The 16,170-nt window shown below is 26.3% G+C and overlaps 1 pseudogene; it reads right to left on the bottom strand.

Moving 5' to 3' along the window:
- Positions 1 to 1,025: 1,025 nt before the first annotated feature.
- Positions 1,026 to 12,305, bottom strand: LOC125837638 (uncharacterized; annotated as a pseudogene).
- Between the last annotated feature and the right edge of the window lie 3,865 nt (positions 12,306 to 16,170).

Below are 16,170 nucleotides of genomic sequence, written 5' to 3'. Positions count from 1 at the left end.
TTAAAGAAAACTAAATAGACGATACTTACCCCCATTACCCCACTTACTCATAAATACATGGAATAAAATAAATATTCTAATTAGAATAAAAATATGAGTCCAAAAAAATAAATAGTAGCCATATATAAAATCAGTTACTTTTTAAAAAAAATGAAAAGAATATGGAAGATTTACATTAACTATGGTAACTTTCCAATTTTAAAAAGAATTCGTTTAGCATATAATTGATGAAATTTTAAATTTAAATTGAAAATTACTAACTAATACAGATTTAATTATTTTTAGATTTTAATTTTTTAAGAATGGAGAAATTTTGTGGTGCTGATATGTGGCACTTTTTACTTCTCATATTATATATAGATAGATTATATATAGATATAAAATATTGTGTTATACGGTTAGTTTTTTTTCTAGGGATAAGAAAAGTAAGATTAGTTTCTTATATTTTAAAATTTAAATTTTAAATTAATTATTCAAATTTCAAAAACTTATACGTTTGGATATTAATTTGGATAACTATCATTTTTAAAAATAAATTCAAAAAGGGAGACCTTAGAAGTAGTTATGTTATATTTATATTTTTATTTATTTATTTATTTATTCAAAATTGCATCTTATTTTAGTGTTTACAATTTTTTTTAAATTAGATTTATTATATATAGTTACCATATATAGATAGATTATTTCACTTCTCCTATTATAAATAAAAGATTTTTAAAAAATATTATTTAGAATAATAAAGATTATCTGTCTATCCCTATTATCCGAATAATAAAAATATAAAAAAAATTAATAGTTAGATTAAAACAAAATATAACTAAGAAAAGTCCTATCATAATGCTAAGCATACAACAAAAAAATTATAATCACTTGGATATCATTGTTACCAAACAAATGTTAAATTTTAAATATGTGTAGTTATAACTTTATCAATAATTTTATAAGATATCATTATTATTATCAAACAAATGCTACACTTTAAATATGTAGTAATAACAACTTTAAAAATATCTAAACAATTAAAATTAAAATCCAGCGAATTCATACACAAAGCCTGCAAAAACAAATAAACAAACTTAAAATCATTAATTTTTTTAAAAACATCAACACAAACTAACAGTTTACTATATTTATTAATCAATATATATTTAATGCATACACAAATCTCACGTAGTTAACAACTATTAAAATTTGAGTTAAAAAAAAATGTAAAAAGTTCAAGTAATTGTAGAAATTTGATATTTAGTATCTTTCAATTCCTTTAATTAATTTCTTATTTACGTAATCATGTGAACTTTTGTCACAAATCGAACACAACGTGTAAAATGCAGCCATCAAATAAATATAATAAAATATAAAATAGAACAAATAATTAAAAAAGCCAAAATTAATATTTAATTGATATATATAGTCATACTAAATAACTATCAGAATGCTCAACATATGTAACCAATAAAATTGTTCTAATAGAAATACTAAGAAAAATTGTTCAATTGCTACTAATTTAATTAATATTCAAAATTAATCAGTGTAGAAGTGCAAAATTACTTTGGAGTTATCGCCTTTATCTTCATTGATATCTTCCAATGTTATACTTATCTCCAAGAATTCAAATTTTCAAATGTTTTTTTAAAAAAAAAATTAAATGCAAATATTTTTTATTGTTAGAATTTTTTCAAAAATATGTATTTTTATGTGTTACTATTCTCTTTCATTGCCAAAATGAAATGATTTTCTGAACCTATTGTAAGTTGTAGACATCTATAACAACTCCTACCCATTTTAAACAAACTAACAATAGAAGAAAAAAAAAAAAGGCCCAAGAAAACTTATATCGGTCATAATCCACATAGAGCTTTTGTAATTTTAATTAAATAATACTCCTTATCTCCTATTCAAAAAAATAAAATATTATGCCTTTATTTCACTAAGAAAAGAAAGTTTTATGTAAATTATGTATTAAGATGTATAACTTATCACATGGACTACATGATAATTAGTAGCTATAGCTTTATGTCAAAAAAAAATATTAGTAAACTTTAATATATCATTTATATCAAAATTTCAAATAGTTTAAGATATTTCATAAATTCAACAATCAAGTTATTTCATTAGCAAATTTTAAAATTCTCAATAACCTAAATTCAGAAGTTAATCTCCAAATTCATAAAAAAGTCTTGCTTCTGATTATCCCTACATTTATGTTTTTCTTTATACACATTAAAAATAACATTGGTATATTTATCTCAATATTTAATATGTTCATATATGTGTTTTTTCTGTTCATCTTTACAAAATGATCGAGTAAGTGACTTTTTGAATGGACTTATTTTATGTGCATTCTCAGCCAAAAAGAGGAATTGTAATCATACTAATACTATTATTAGAAAAGCTCATCTATAACTGTAATCTTTAGAAACTTTTGCATGCTGCATACATGCAATGAAAACAATAGATTTGACACTCATGTCATGTGAAGATAGCATGCAGGCAAAACTCATGTTAAGAGGGTGGAGGGGGTTGAAAATCTTACCAGAAAATGCATGATCTACTGCCTCAAATTAAGAACACATCCAACAATTGCTCGTAGAATTCAGAGTCATCCAGAAGTTCATTATCACCATCCATGTTTGTTCCCTCATGATTGCCATTAGAAGAGTTTCAAATACAAAATGTAAATCTAATTTACCGAATAAAGGTCATAAACTCTCAATCTCTTACAACCCTTTTCTTGCATCTCCTTCTTCATAGCTTTATAGCCACTATTAAAAATCCAACAAATTCCATGTATAATTGTAATATGTGTTATTGAGATTGATGTATATAGTGAAAAACTTTGGCAATAGGATAAGCTAATTTTTTGGCTTTTCCATTGAAATTTTGTTGAAGAAGTTACTATAAAAATGACATTAGTAGTTGTCTTAATTTGAAATTCTTTTACTGAAGCGGTTGATAAAAAGTATCTATTCGGATGAATCAAAAAGTTGTTTATGCTTTTAATATTTTATAGATAGATAAATGTTTGCGGTTACTAACTATACAACTCAGTAACTTTCAGTTGTAGAATTTTTAAATATTTAAATTTATCTCAACCAATAAGAATAAACTCAAATCCAAATTTCAAATTTGTTTTTTTTTTTTAAAGGAGTAACGATGAAAAGTTACTTCAAATATTTAATATAAAAAAAATTTGATCATGGAATTATTTATTTCGTTACTTTTTCTTCTTTTTGGTTAATTTTAGATATAGATTTAAAAAAAATATAAATATAGATATATAGATATAGATAAATTATTATTATTAATAATATTAGTATATTATTATTATTTAACAATTTACATTGTCTTTTTATTATATAAAGAAGGAGTAACGGTAAATAGTTACTTTAAATATTTGATATAAAATATTGAATTAATTTTATTTATTTAATTGATAATTTAAAAGTTAAAATTAGAGATTAATTGTGGTGTTGACACGTAGGCGCTATCACCTCTCCTATATATATATAGATTTTTTTTTTAATTAATATTATAATATAATTTTTTTGAAAACTGAAAATGAAAGACTATAACATGTCTTTTAAAGAAACTGAAACGTTTTTTTAATTTTAAAAAACTAACAATTTTAATTGGGGTAAAAAATCTTTAACTGTTCTTTTAAAACAGTAACTTTTTTTCTTTGATTAAAATATTGAATTAATTCTATTTAATTAATTGATAATTTAAAAGTTAAAATTAGAGATTAATTGTGGTGTTGATACGTAGACGCTATCACCTTTCCTATTATATATATATATAATATATATATATATATAGATTTAACAATTTACATTGTCTTTTTATTATTATAAAGGAGTAACGGTAAATAGTTACTTCAAATAATTGATACAAAGAAATTGATAACTACCCACAAAACTGATAATTTGGTTGGTTACTTTTTTTTTGCTTTTTGGTTAATTTTAGAAACAGATTTAAAAATTATAATTTACAGTTACATTACGTTAAATTTTAAAATTGTTTTAAAATTTTATCTCATTTAAATGTAAGAATTGATTTAAAATAATATTTTAAAATAAAATAGTAGATTATTATTATTATTATATTATTATTATTATTATTATTAATATTATAATATAATTTTTTTTGAAAACTGAAAATGAAAGACTATAACATGTCTTTTAAAGAAACTGAAACGCTTTTTTAATTTTAAAAAACTAACAATTTTAATTGGGGTAAATAAACTTTAACTGTTCTTTTAAAACAGTAACTTTTTTTCTTTGATTAAAATATTGAATTAATTCTATTTAATTAATTGATAATTTAAAAGTTAAAATTAGAGATTAATTGTGGTGTTGACACGTAGGCGCTATCACCTCTCCTATTATATATATAGTAAACGTACCCGCGTGTTGCGCGGATATTATAAAATATTAAAGTTATAATTTAATTTTTTTTTAAAATTGTAATTAAATATTTGAGATGAGGAACATGTATTATTTAAAATAAAAATAAATATTTTTTTTTTTGTTTTTGGAAATATATGAAAAATATATAAAACTTTGATTGAATATTTAAAATTTATTATGCGTCAATTTAATAAGGATAGTCGAATGAAAGCAAGCCATGATATAGTAAAAGTTCTGTAAGAAGTTTATAAATTTTAATAATGCACAACTTAAATATATTTAAAAAATTATATTATTTTTGATTTACTATAAATATGTACAATAAATTTTGAAGAAAGAAATAACACGTATTAAATAAAAATTAATATAAATTATAATAATTACTAAAAACTTAATATATTTAAAAATGTGATATAAATTACATTTATTATAATCTCAACAATTAAATTAAGTTGAAATGGAATGAGTAATAAATAATTTATTAATTTAATAATGTATTAAAGTAAGATGTGACAACGAAACGATTTTTTAGGAATATTGATGCGCGTGCCTGCAGTATATATTTATTGCAAGTCATTAATGTGTGTGCTTGTATGTATATGTATTTATTAGTTTTATTAAAATATGGTCAATCTAAGTGAATTGGAAAAAAGTAAAATCAAATAGATTTTTGGACAACCCACCAAAATCCAAAAGTAATTGGAAAGTAAAAAGGAAAAACGTAAAAAACAAACAAAATGGATCTCTCTGGAAGGAGACCAAAATATGATCAAAATTTTCCAGATTTGGAAGGTGAGGTACCTCTTCCGAGTGTGGATCTTCGCAAAGTTTCTGAGTGATTTGTCAATGTTGTGAGTGCTATTTCTTTCATCTCTTTAGTAAATCTTCTATTGTCTTTTCTACTATGAATGTCTTCTGCAAAAATATGGTAAAGTTTATTTTACAATTTCAACATTTGAACATGCAAATGATAACATAGCATAAAAATGACTTTCTTCAAGCATGTTAAGATTAATATATATGGCATAAAAGATTTGATAGGAGTTGTTTTCAGATCTAGCATCGTTCCGACAAAAATTCAATGTACTGTGAAATGGTGAGTTAAATTTTTGACATTTTTTTATATTGATCCTTCATAATGAGAACTTCAATTGAAGAATATATCAGCATGAAGTAGTTCTTGTTTTGGATTAATTTTAATGAGATTTATGAGGTTATGTCTCCTTCATATCTATTTGGGATGGTCAGATACGGCTAATAGTTTAACTGTAATTTAAATTATAAAGTAGTAAATGCATGGTATTGCAAAGCTATAATAAGCTTATGTTGATAAAGATTTTGGTATGTTGTTAGGTGATTCAGAGATTTTGTATCTATAATCTGAGTTACAGTTTTCCTAGCAAGCCGGAGTAAATTGTACTTGAAATTTTTTAATGTGAATTGTCAAGACAGTTTATTATATATTATAAGAAAAAGTTATCATTTTCTTTGTCTCAAATCATAATTTGTTAAAATGACCTTAAAATATAGGAACTTGTCACTATTACTTTTTAGAGAAATGAGTAAAGTTAAAAAAGTAGTAAAGATTGTAAATGTGTGAAGTCTTATAATCTATCTGTACTTTAAATATGGATAAAACTATCTGATAACTATGAAGTTGTATTTATTATTAATGTTTAGTAGTAGTATTAATATATAGATTTGTGTAGTTTATGATAATTTATATATATACAACTATTTTGAGCAATGGTCATAATACAATTTCTGTCTTAATGCATTAACTGAAAAAAAATTCCTAATATATTTTCATATTTGCTTTTTAATAAGTGTATTATAGATGGCGGAGAAGTTGATTATGTGAAGAATTTTTTTCTGCCAGTGTATCGATGGGAAATAGCAGTGATTATAATTAGCTAAATAAGGTTAGTACATATCGACTATTGCATATTTCAAAGTAATTTGGACTTTCTTTGTCTTTTTTTTTATTAATGTGTACCTACTTAATGTTAACTTACTAAGTTAAATTACATAATTAATGTAACCTAAAACATATATAACAGTTAATATAAAAGTTATTGTAACATACACAACAAAAATTGTAGTATATATATAAATGTTAAAACTACAATGTATGTCAAATAAGTTTTGGAATACTTCTTTATCTACTACCTTTGTGGCTTCATTACTTATTTTCCCATCTTCATCGTAAGTAAGTATTTTTAATCCCTTTCTATTTGTCACTCTGGAAAGAGCAACATATAACTGTCCATGCGTAAACACTGGCTTCTTCAGAAATAAGCCCATATGAGATAAAGACTGTCCTTGACTCTTATTGATTGTCATAGCAAATGATACAGTTATAGGAAACTGTCTTCTTTGAAACTTAAAAGGAATTCTAGAATCTGAAGGTGTTAAAGTCATTCTTGGAATAAACACCTTCTGGCCAACCATTTGTCCAGATAAAACCTTTGCCTCAATTACTTGATTTCCAAGTTTAGTAACAATCAATCTAGTTCCATTACATAATCCTGCTGACTGATCGATATTTCTTAGTAACATCACTGGAACCCCAACTTTTAAAGTGATTGAATGATTTGAAACGCCAGAACATTTAATATTGTTCAAAAATTCAGGGGTATGTACATGTTCCAAAGCTGAATAAGTATGATCAGATCTGCAGATTTTATCAGAACTTAAATATGATTTCTCAGGATTATGATTAAGAGTAATCATATACTGATTTATCGATTCAACCATATCAAGAGTTGGAGCAAGAATGGCTCTTTGTTGAAGGTACTCTAGATCATTGCAATTAGTGATGAAATCTGGATAAATACTTTCCACAATAGATGCTATAGGATCAGTATACTCATTTATTAGAAGATCATTTGGTATTAAAACTTTGTCTATTCCATCAATTGAACTTCCAATGCTACCATCCCCAACTTTCAATATCCAATTAGAAAAATCTCTCAATTCTTCCAAATGTGTATCGTTTGCATTGCTTTGTAACCTCATATTCTTTGTTAGAGTAAATAGTTGACATTGCGGCCATAAATATGATGAATTTACAGTTGCATTAACAATATCTTGTCTGGTACCCTTTGGAATAACTGGTAAAATTTGTCTAAAGTCACCTCTAAGAACAATTGTTTTTCCTCCAAATGGTAATTCTGCCTTACATGCATCTTTATAGCTAATAATATCTCTTAGGGCTCGTTTGGTGTGAGGGATTAGAAATAATAGTGATGGGATAAGGAAATAGTGATGGGATAAAAAAAAAATTATGTTGTTTGGTTGGCAAGTCCGGGATAACTTATCCCGGGATTAATAATTAGTACCGGGATAAGTTATCCCTCCCCATGGGTGGTATAGTAATCCCGGGATAACTTATCCCGAGATAGAATAGGTAAATGACAAATATGTCCCTTTAAATCCTTTTTATATATCATTTTTTACATTTATGTATATTTACATTTTTTTTAATACCATGTATAATAATATTTACTACTCCTTATTTTTATGATAATTATACATATTTTTCTATTAAAAAATTATACTATATAAATATAATTTTTATTTATGAATTTATTTGACTAATTCTTATGTTTATTTTATTTTGATTTCTCATAAATTTTCTTCTCTTTAATAAACTTAAGAGGAAAGTTCTATTTTTAAGCTAAATAAGAAAAAAGTTATATTTTTAAATACACATGGTACTTATCATGGGAATACATAAACAAAAATATTTAAGTTAAAAAAAATAAAAGTTTTATTTTAAAAAATGAATAACTAAAGCTCACAAAGAAAAATTTAAAAAGTTTAAATAAAGTGAAGGGTAATTTTGTAAACAAACAACTTGTTCTTAAAATTTATCAATATATATTATTTTGAATATAACAAACCAAACACTCAATAAGAAATAATCCCAGGACAACTTATCCCATCATAACTAATCCCAACATAACTTATCCCAACATAACTTATCCCATCATAACTCATATTCAAACCAAACGACCCCTTAAAGTTTTATCCAAAGCTTCAAAACAATATTTATGCATCATAGGAGCCTCATCCCAAATAATCAACTTTGCCTTGACTATCAAATTTGCTAAAGGAGTACCTTGCTTTATATTACATGTTGAATCTTCATTTATATTCAGAGGGATAACAAATCTTGAATGTGATGTTCTACCACAAGGCAACAATAGAGATACAATCCCGCTAGAAGCTACTGTCAAAACAATATCTCCTTTAGATCGTATAGCTGCTGATAGTGTCCTCCAAATAAAAGTTTTTCCTGTACCTCCAAAGCCGTATAGAAAGAAAAATCCACCACTATTTGTAATAACTGCTGACATAATCTTTTTGTAAATTCCTTTCTGTTCATCAGTTAAATTTTGTAGCAATTCTTGATGTTCCTCAGTTAAAGCACCTTTATTGTAACGCATTTCATCTCGAATTAATCTGTTGCTATAATCGACCTCATCCTCATTATAGACAGGTAATGGCATTGTTGAAAAATCTTGAAAACTCCTTCCACACCCTTTTAAAAAGGTTTCAATCTTTTGCAAGCAATGATTCTTCAAATCTGCTTCTGATAGATAAACTTCTGAAAAAACATATAAACATATACTAATTTAATAAAATAATCTAATTCTAATTTACTAATTATTAAAAATTATTAAAAGTAAAATAATAATAAAATAATAAGAAAAAGAAAATAAAAAGATTATATATGATTAGTGTCAAGTGTAAACATTATTAAATAGGGTTATCTAATATTCTTCTTTCTTCAAAAATGATATCTTCTGATAGTAAGTGCCAAGTTGATTGCCACACTATCTCCGGACGGGATATTGAATTAGATATAAGTAGCATAGCAAATAATTGTCATAGATATGATGGCATTCCCCATTGACTTGCTTCTACTATAGCATCAACATATTCTTTGTCATCATCTAATAATCCTAGAGCATAACATGCATCTCTAAATCATGATCAATATCATTTATTCTTCTACTCTCCTCATAAGAAGTTGGACCTTTAACAACATTCAATAGCAATCTAAGGTAATATTGCTCACCAGATCCCGGTGGAACAAAGAAAATTCTTCCAATAGAAAATGCTGAAGTTTTCCTTTTTTCCCATCTCTTAGATTGTTGCTTCCAAACAAAATTTAAAGGAAATTCTGCATACGTTAGATGTCTTGCTTCAGGAAATTCCTTATTAGCTTCCAACCATCTTAAAAACATTGATTCCTTCACTGTTGGTTTATTGATAAAACATCAATTGGATCATCATCTGAAAATATGACATTTTGATTGTCTGGTAGATGAAAAGATAACCTTTCTACAGAAGGTTCTCTATGGTGGATTGGGAATTTGAAAATTCTCCAAGCTGCTTCACAGGATGATATATAGCGACAATCACAATACATTTTTATTTCATCCACAACCTTTGAATCTGAAGAATTAACGCTATCACAAAAAGCTGATGTGACTCGATCATGACCTTTATTAACATACTTAAATAAGTATTTAATCGATCTTGATTGATTGCACCATTCAACATTAATATGTGCCCCATATTTCATTAGCAAAAAATTATTATGTGGTACAACATATCGATTATCTAAATAAATTCCTGATCTCTGTGTAGATCTACCATCATCTCTTCTTCGATATAAAGGATATCCTTCTTCATCAAGTGAGGTAGATGGTAAAAATCTTTTTGGAAAGTGCTTTGTACATTTGCTTTTTTGCATGCAAGGGGATGATTTTCTTATTGAACCACATGGCCCATGCATCATGAAGTTTGTAACAGCCACATAATAATCCGAATCAAGTAATTTATCAGGCAATTCAGCTGAAATAATCGTAGCAATGTCTCCAACATTTGGAAATTTATCATGGAGAAAAAGTAAGATATGTGCATGAGGCAATCCACACTTTTGAAATTCAATAGTGTAAATCACTATATGAAGAGAAAAACAAAATATTATTTGTAATTTATGATTTTATTTAAATAAAACAAATTATATTAACTTTAAAATGTAATATAATAAAATAAAGAAAAATAAAGTTCATACCCGCTTTTACTTCTCCAAAAACTTTATTGTCTCTTAAATCTTTTATCAAATGATCCAATTTGATTTTAAAGACTCTTGTTATAATGTCTGGCCGATCTTCTGGATGCAATCCTCTACTATGCACAAATCTATTAATTTCAGGCCATTTCGGATTGCATGTAAATGTAATGAATAAATCAGGATATCCAACCCATTTACATATTGCCATTGCATCTTGATAATTTTGCAACATGTAACGTGTTCCACCAGTGAAAGTAGAAGACAATATAATTCTTTGTCCTTGAGAAGATGGTTCTGTGTCTCCATGCAAAACTGCTTCTTGTAATCCTTTATATAAATGTGTTCTCCAAATTCTTTGATTTAGTCTAAAACAATAAGCGAGAAGATTCAATCATTGTATATCCATCAACCAAGAATTGTTGAAATAATCTTTTAGCAGAAACAATTGTAGGTACTTCATTCTTCCTTTCTTGAATTTTATATGCAAAATATTCGCAAGAACTAACATGTTTTCTTCCCTCACTTGATTCATCAATTCTATTTAAAGGAATATCTTCTCTATAACCATCTTCCCCATAAGGTAATAGTAATGGATATTGCAAACCTAAATATGCTGCATTAAGCTCTTTATTCTCTGAAGTTGTCCATTTTGACTTTTGATTATTATATCTCTATCAGTATTTGTTGGTTCAAAATCACCAACAACCAAAGTTGCTACCTCTGAAACTGATGGCAAGTTATATCTTCTTCCATCTGATCTTCTTCTTCCGATAAGTCTTAGTTTAACATTTGTACTTTGTTCAGCTTGAAATCTATCTCTAACCATACGAAAACTCTTTGCAAGAACATTATGTTTATCAAGCATTTCCTTCAGTTCGGTGACAATTTGAGCATGGATTTGATTGTTGCTTTCACCGCTACTACAAAGTGAATAGTAATATGTTGATAATAGTGATTAATTACTACAGTTATAATTAATCTTATATAATACATTAATAAAATAAGTACACACCTGATAACATTCATTCTATTTGTTACCTCATTTTCTGTATCATAAATATATAATTGTGCAAATTTTGGAGTAGATCCCTCATTAGGCAATAAGCTTCCAATTTTATGATAATTCTGTCCAGATAATCTGAAAGTTCTTGGCCCCTTTATTTGATTGACAGATGCATCAATTTTTCCTCCCATTGATGTAAAAGAAAACATGGAATTATAAGTTCGGATATTCTCTCTGAAATGGTTACTTTTTTCACCTACAATAAATTATAGAAATGTAAAGTTGATAAACAAAATTATTGACGTGTATTTATATTTGTATTAAATAAATTAATTTACCTGATCCAAATAATAATTCCTTCAACACAGTAGGAGGATCCTTTGGATTGGGAAGCTTTATCTTTCCATGACCACAACACAAAGTGAAAACAGGTCCTTTTTTTTTTACACTTCTTATCAATTCTTTTCGCATACCAAAAGTAAGTGTCGCAGTATTGACATTCATAAATTGGATCTCCTATATCCCAATAGTCTAAATTTTTTTTTTTTAAATACGTTAGAAACAAAGTAATTTGTTTAAACAAAGCAAAGGTTAGGGATAGTAATATATAAAAATTACCTTCATTGTATAGTTTTCCACTACCAAACTCATCTGCTGCCAACATATCTACATCTTCATTTTCATCATGAGTTAGATGATTTGATATTCTGTTATCTGTTACAAATAATATAGAATTTGAATATATTGCAGATGCTTATTGAATATTGTTATGTTCTTTTAGTGATATGCCTTTGAAAAATGCCATTTTCCGTAATAGATGAAATAAGTTTTATGAAATTTGAAGAAGATAATGGTTTTAAAAATGAAAAATATATAGGTAGTGTAATATATTTCACTGTTGTATTGTAGAAGACATGTATTATATTGAGCAATAAAAATAGAGATAGGAGATCAAACCATTGAAATCTGATGAGTATTTTCCACGCTTTTTATTCTGTCGTAAGCTTAATCTTTGTTTTCTTGCTAATTTCTTCTGATCTGTCATGACTTTGATATGAGTTATTGAACTTGAAATCTAATTATATGGTGAATTACCATGAATAAATGCAGTTGACCAAATAACAATTATTTTAAAATCCAGATTAGTGCATTTAGTTAAATAACTGTTAATTTTAAAAAATATTAATTATTATCATTCTGATATTGTGAGTTATTAGACAGTAAATATTTTGGAGTATAACAGTTTAAAATTATAACTGTTTTTTTTATTGTTTGTGATTTTGAATAGATTAAGGACCTCAAATAGAAATAAATCGATTTATAGTTATGCTGAAACTTTTTAACATGTTTAACTTTATAATAACTTGAGAAAATATATTCTTCACTTGTAACAATTACTAAGAAGATTAATATTTGTTTAATCTCTCTCTCTCAATGTTTTTGACATGTATTTACCATATCATTCATAAGAGATCGAAGTAGTTGAATGTTGTAACATATGTGATCCTAGTAAAAATTATGTGAATCAATAATTTTTTTGACATTGCTTTTATTTATGTTAGATCTGAATATGCATTTGTTTTTAAGGAGTTGTCCCAAACTATAGGCATTATGTGAAGGGTAACAAAATATACATTGATCAGATGAAGGGTAACAAAATATACACAGAGGCAATGAGAGCAATATTTGTCATTGCTTTGGATCAAATTCCTCGTTACAATTTATTTGTGCTTTGGAATTTTCATCTATTCAATGCTAGGTTCCTTCTTATAATTGCATATATTAGTTACTGTTAAGTAACATCTATTATATGACGTGTTATAAAAAGTGCACCAAATGCAGTAGATATTGCATAAAATATATAAAGATCATGCAGAGGATTTGATAGGAATGTCTATGAACATGTTTGAGTATTTGATGAGTTAGTTTATCTGATAATTATATATGAAATAAGATACTGACACCAACACTTGAGACAAAACTTATTATAACTATTTGTAGGATGTTGCCTTTCTTTTCATCAGGTTGTAGTTTGCTTCATTTTAGGTTCTTGACCCTCCCTCTAAATAAAATAATCAAGGAAAAATATATTTAAGATAATATTTTACAGAATGTTATGTTTTGCTATGTAAAATACTTTATTTTTATAGCATATATGTGTTATTGAAGATTTATTATATATGATTTATCTATTTTTAAAATTAGTTCACGAAGTTTGCGCACATTGATACAATTGTCAGTGTGCTGTTTAGTGTGAATTTGGTGCAAATGTTTTGGTGCAATTTCGGGGTCTGTTTACGCTGTTTTTATCGTGAAGTTTTTGGTGCAAATTCAATGTTTTTCTAGTGGTTTTTTGGGTGCAATTCTAACGTTGTTTTAGAGATGATTCTGATGCTGCTGTTTTGGTTTAATTCAAATGATGTTTTAATATTTTTATTGTGAAAATTTAGTGCAATTTTGGATCTTTTCTGCTGCTGTTTTGGTGCAACTTTGGGGCTGTAGCATTGTGAATATAAATGAAGATTCAACATGTTATATACAACAAGGTACTCCTTCAGCAAATTTGATAGAATTTTTATAAATCATTGCTCATTATGACTACCTTTGAACATATATATTGGAAGAATGAAGATGAATTGCTTGGAGCTTTAGAATATCTGATTCCTATTCTGAATATATCAGCTCAGAAATTGATGTGGATCCACCATATTGTTCACCAAAGTGTTGCATGTTATTTAACATATGGAAATAAGGTATGTCTCTTAAATTGCACTAACGTATTTGTAGAAATCAGCTAATAGTGTGTTGTTTAGATTTTGTATGCAGTAAAGTTAACTTTAATGATCCTTCTGTTACTAATGAATGTTAAACTATAAGTCAGAGAATATAAAATACACATTAAGACAACATGTAGAGGATTAACAACATAAATTTAAAAACAACCCCACAAACACACACATATATATATAGAGAGAGAGAATGATAGATAGATATAGATTGAGAGAGAGAGAGATATATAAATAAAGAAGACAACTTAATAGCTTGAATTTATATAATAAACTACATAGATCATCCAACTACCTTATTAAAACTTAAATATTAAAATAATAAACTAAACATAATACAACCTAAATTAAAACATAATCTTCCAATAACTTTTCAAATTTGGAAGATAGCTTTAGGTATTCTTTTCCTTCTTAATCACTTTGCGAATTTTGTTGCTGGGTTGTTTGACATTCAAATCGTCTTTAATTTCATGCCTTGTAGATTTTCCATCAACTTTGCTACTCTTGGTAGATATCTTTGTAGTTAAATCAATCACATCTTCCGTAATTAATGTAGCACACTCTGAAATGCTGCTCTTGATTGGAGTCTAAAATTAAATTAAAATAACATAAAGATTATAAGTAATTCAAGTGTTTTCAATCTGAAGTAATATAGAAGATGTAACTTATCTAAAGTTAGAATACCTCAAAGAGTTTATCTTCATCATAGCTTTGCTCACATTCAAAAAGTGATTTATGTATGAACATTATAAACATAATTAACAATTTATACAAAATTAAAAAATTGTATGTATAATGTAAACAAATATGTTGGTGTTTAAACACTTACATTAAGACTGTCCTGAAGATCAGGATGACAAAATTCCTTTAAAAGAGTATCATCATCGGTGAAATTAACAACTTTATAGACATTATCTTTTCTGTTAATGTTTGAGTCCTTGATCAAAATCTTAAACATAAATTTCTTCTCCATTAAATCACCAAGCTCGGTTGGATAAGAACTTTCGTCATCTTCAAGTAATCCTTCTTTCAACTCTTTTGCAGTTTTACCAAGTAGTTGTATAGTCTCTTTATTCCAAAGCAATATTGAAATAAATGCAGTGCCATCCATAACAGACAGTTGTAGCCTGTATCTAAATAGCATAATATTTTGGGTTATATAATATATATAAAAATAATTTTAAATAGTTTGATTTTTTATACAAACCTGTGAATAACATATTTAACTTTAGAATTGCATTTTTTACAATAATATTTGGTTCTCTCTGTATCAACCTTTGTAATACAATTGTTGCAAGCCAAGTATGACCATCCATGGTCAAGTTCCAAACAGATGATTTTTGCAGCAATCCAAAAGGAAGATTCCTTTGTATTAAAAATTAAAATAACATATCAATTAAGTTAAATAGACCAATTATACAGTAAATATGTAAATATATAGTGAGAAAATTTAAAATAGATTAGTAGACTCACCTCGTAGCATTGAAGCAAATCAGAAAGATATGTAAAAGATACAATACCTTTAGACAACTCATCAGTAATAGAATGATGTTTTTGAGAACTTGTCTGGGAGAGCCTCTCATATTTATAATCACATGATGAAATCAATCTGCAAAAAAATTCATAACAAATAGTTTTGATATAATTTAGAATTATTATTATTATTAAACAAAAGAAGAATTAACTATATTGCAAAATGTTGAGAAACATGCCTAAGCAAAACTAAATAATTTTCTAACCTGTCTTTGAATTCAGTAGGCTGAGGAAGATTAGGATTAATCCAGATTTTGGTTTGATACCAACAACTACGTACTGAGTAATTTTCTGATGATTGATATTAAACAATGTCAAAAAATTATACTACTTAAATTTGTATTTTATATA

This window comes from Solanum verrucosum, unplaced genomic scaffold, assembly GCF_900185275.1.
Source record: "Solanum verrucosum unplaced genomic scaffold, falcon-dt-bn FXZP01000156.1, whole genome shotgun sequence".
Classification (NCBI taxonomy): domain Eukaryota; kingdom Viridiplantae; phylum Streptophyta; class Magnoliopsida; order Solanales; family Solanaceae; genus Solanum; species Solanum verrucosum.
Note: the sequence above shows the minus strand (reverse complement) of the source record. Positions and strands in the feature narration are given on the sequence as shown.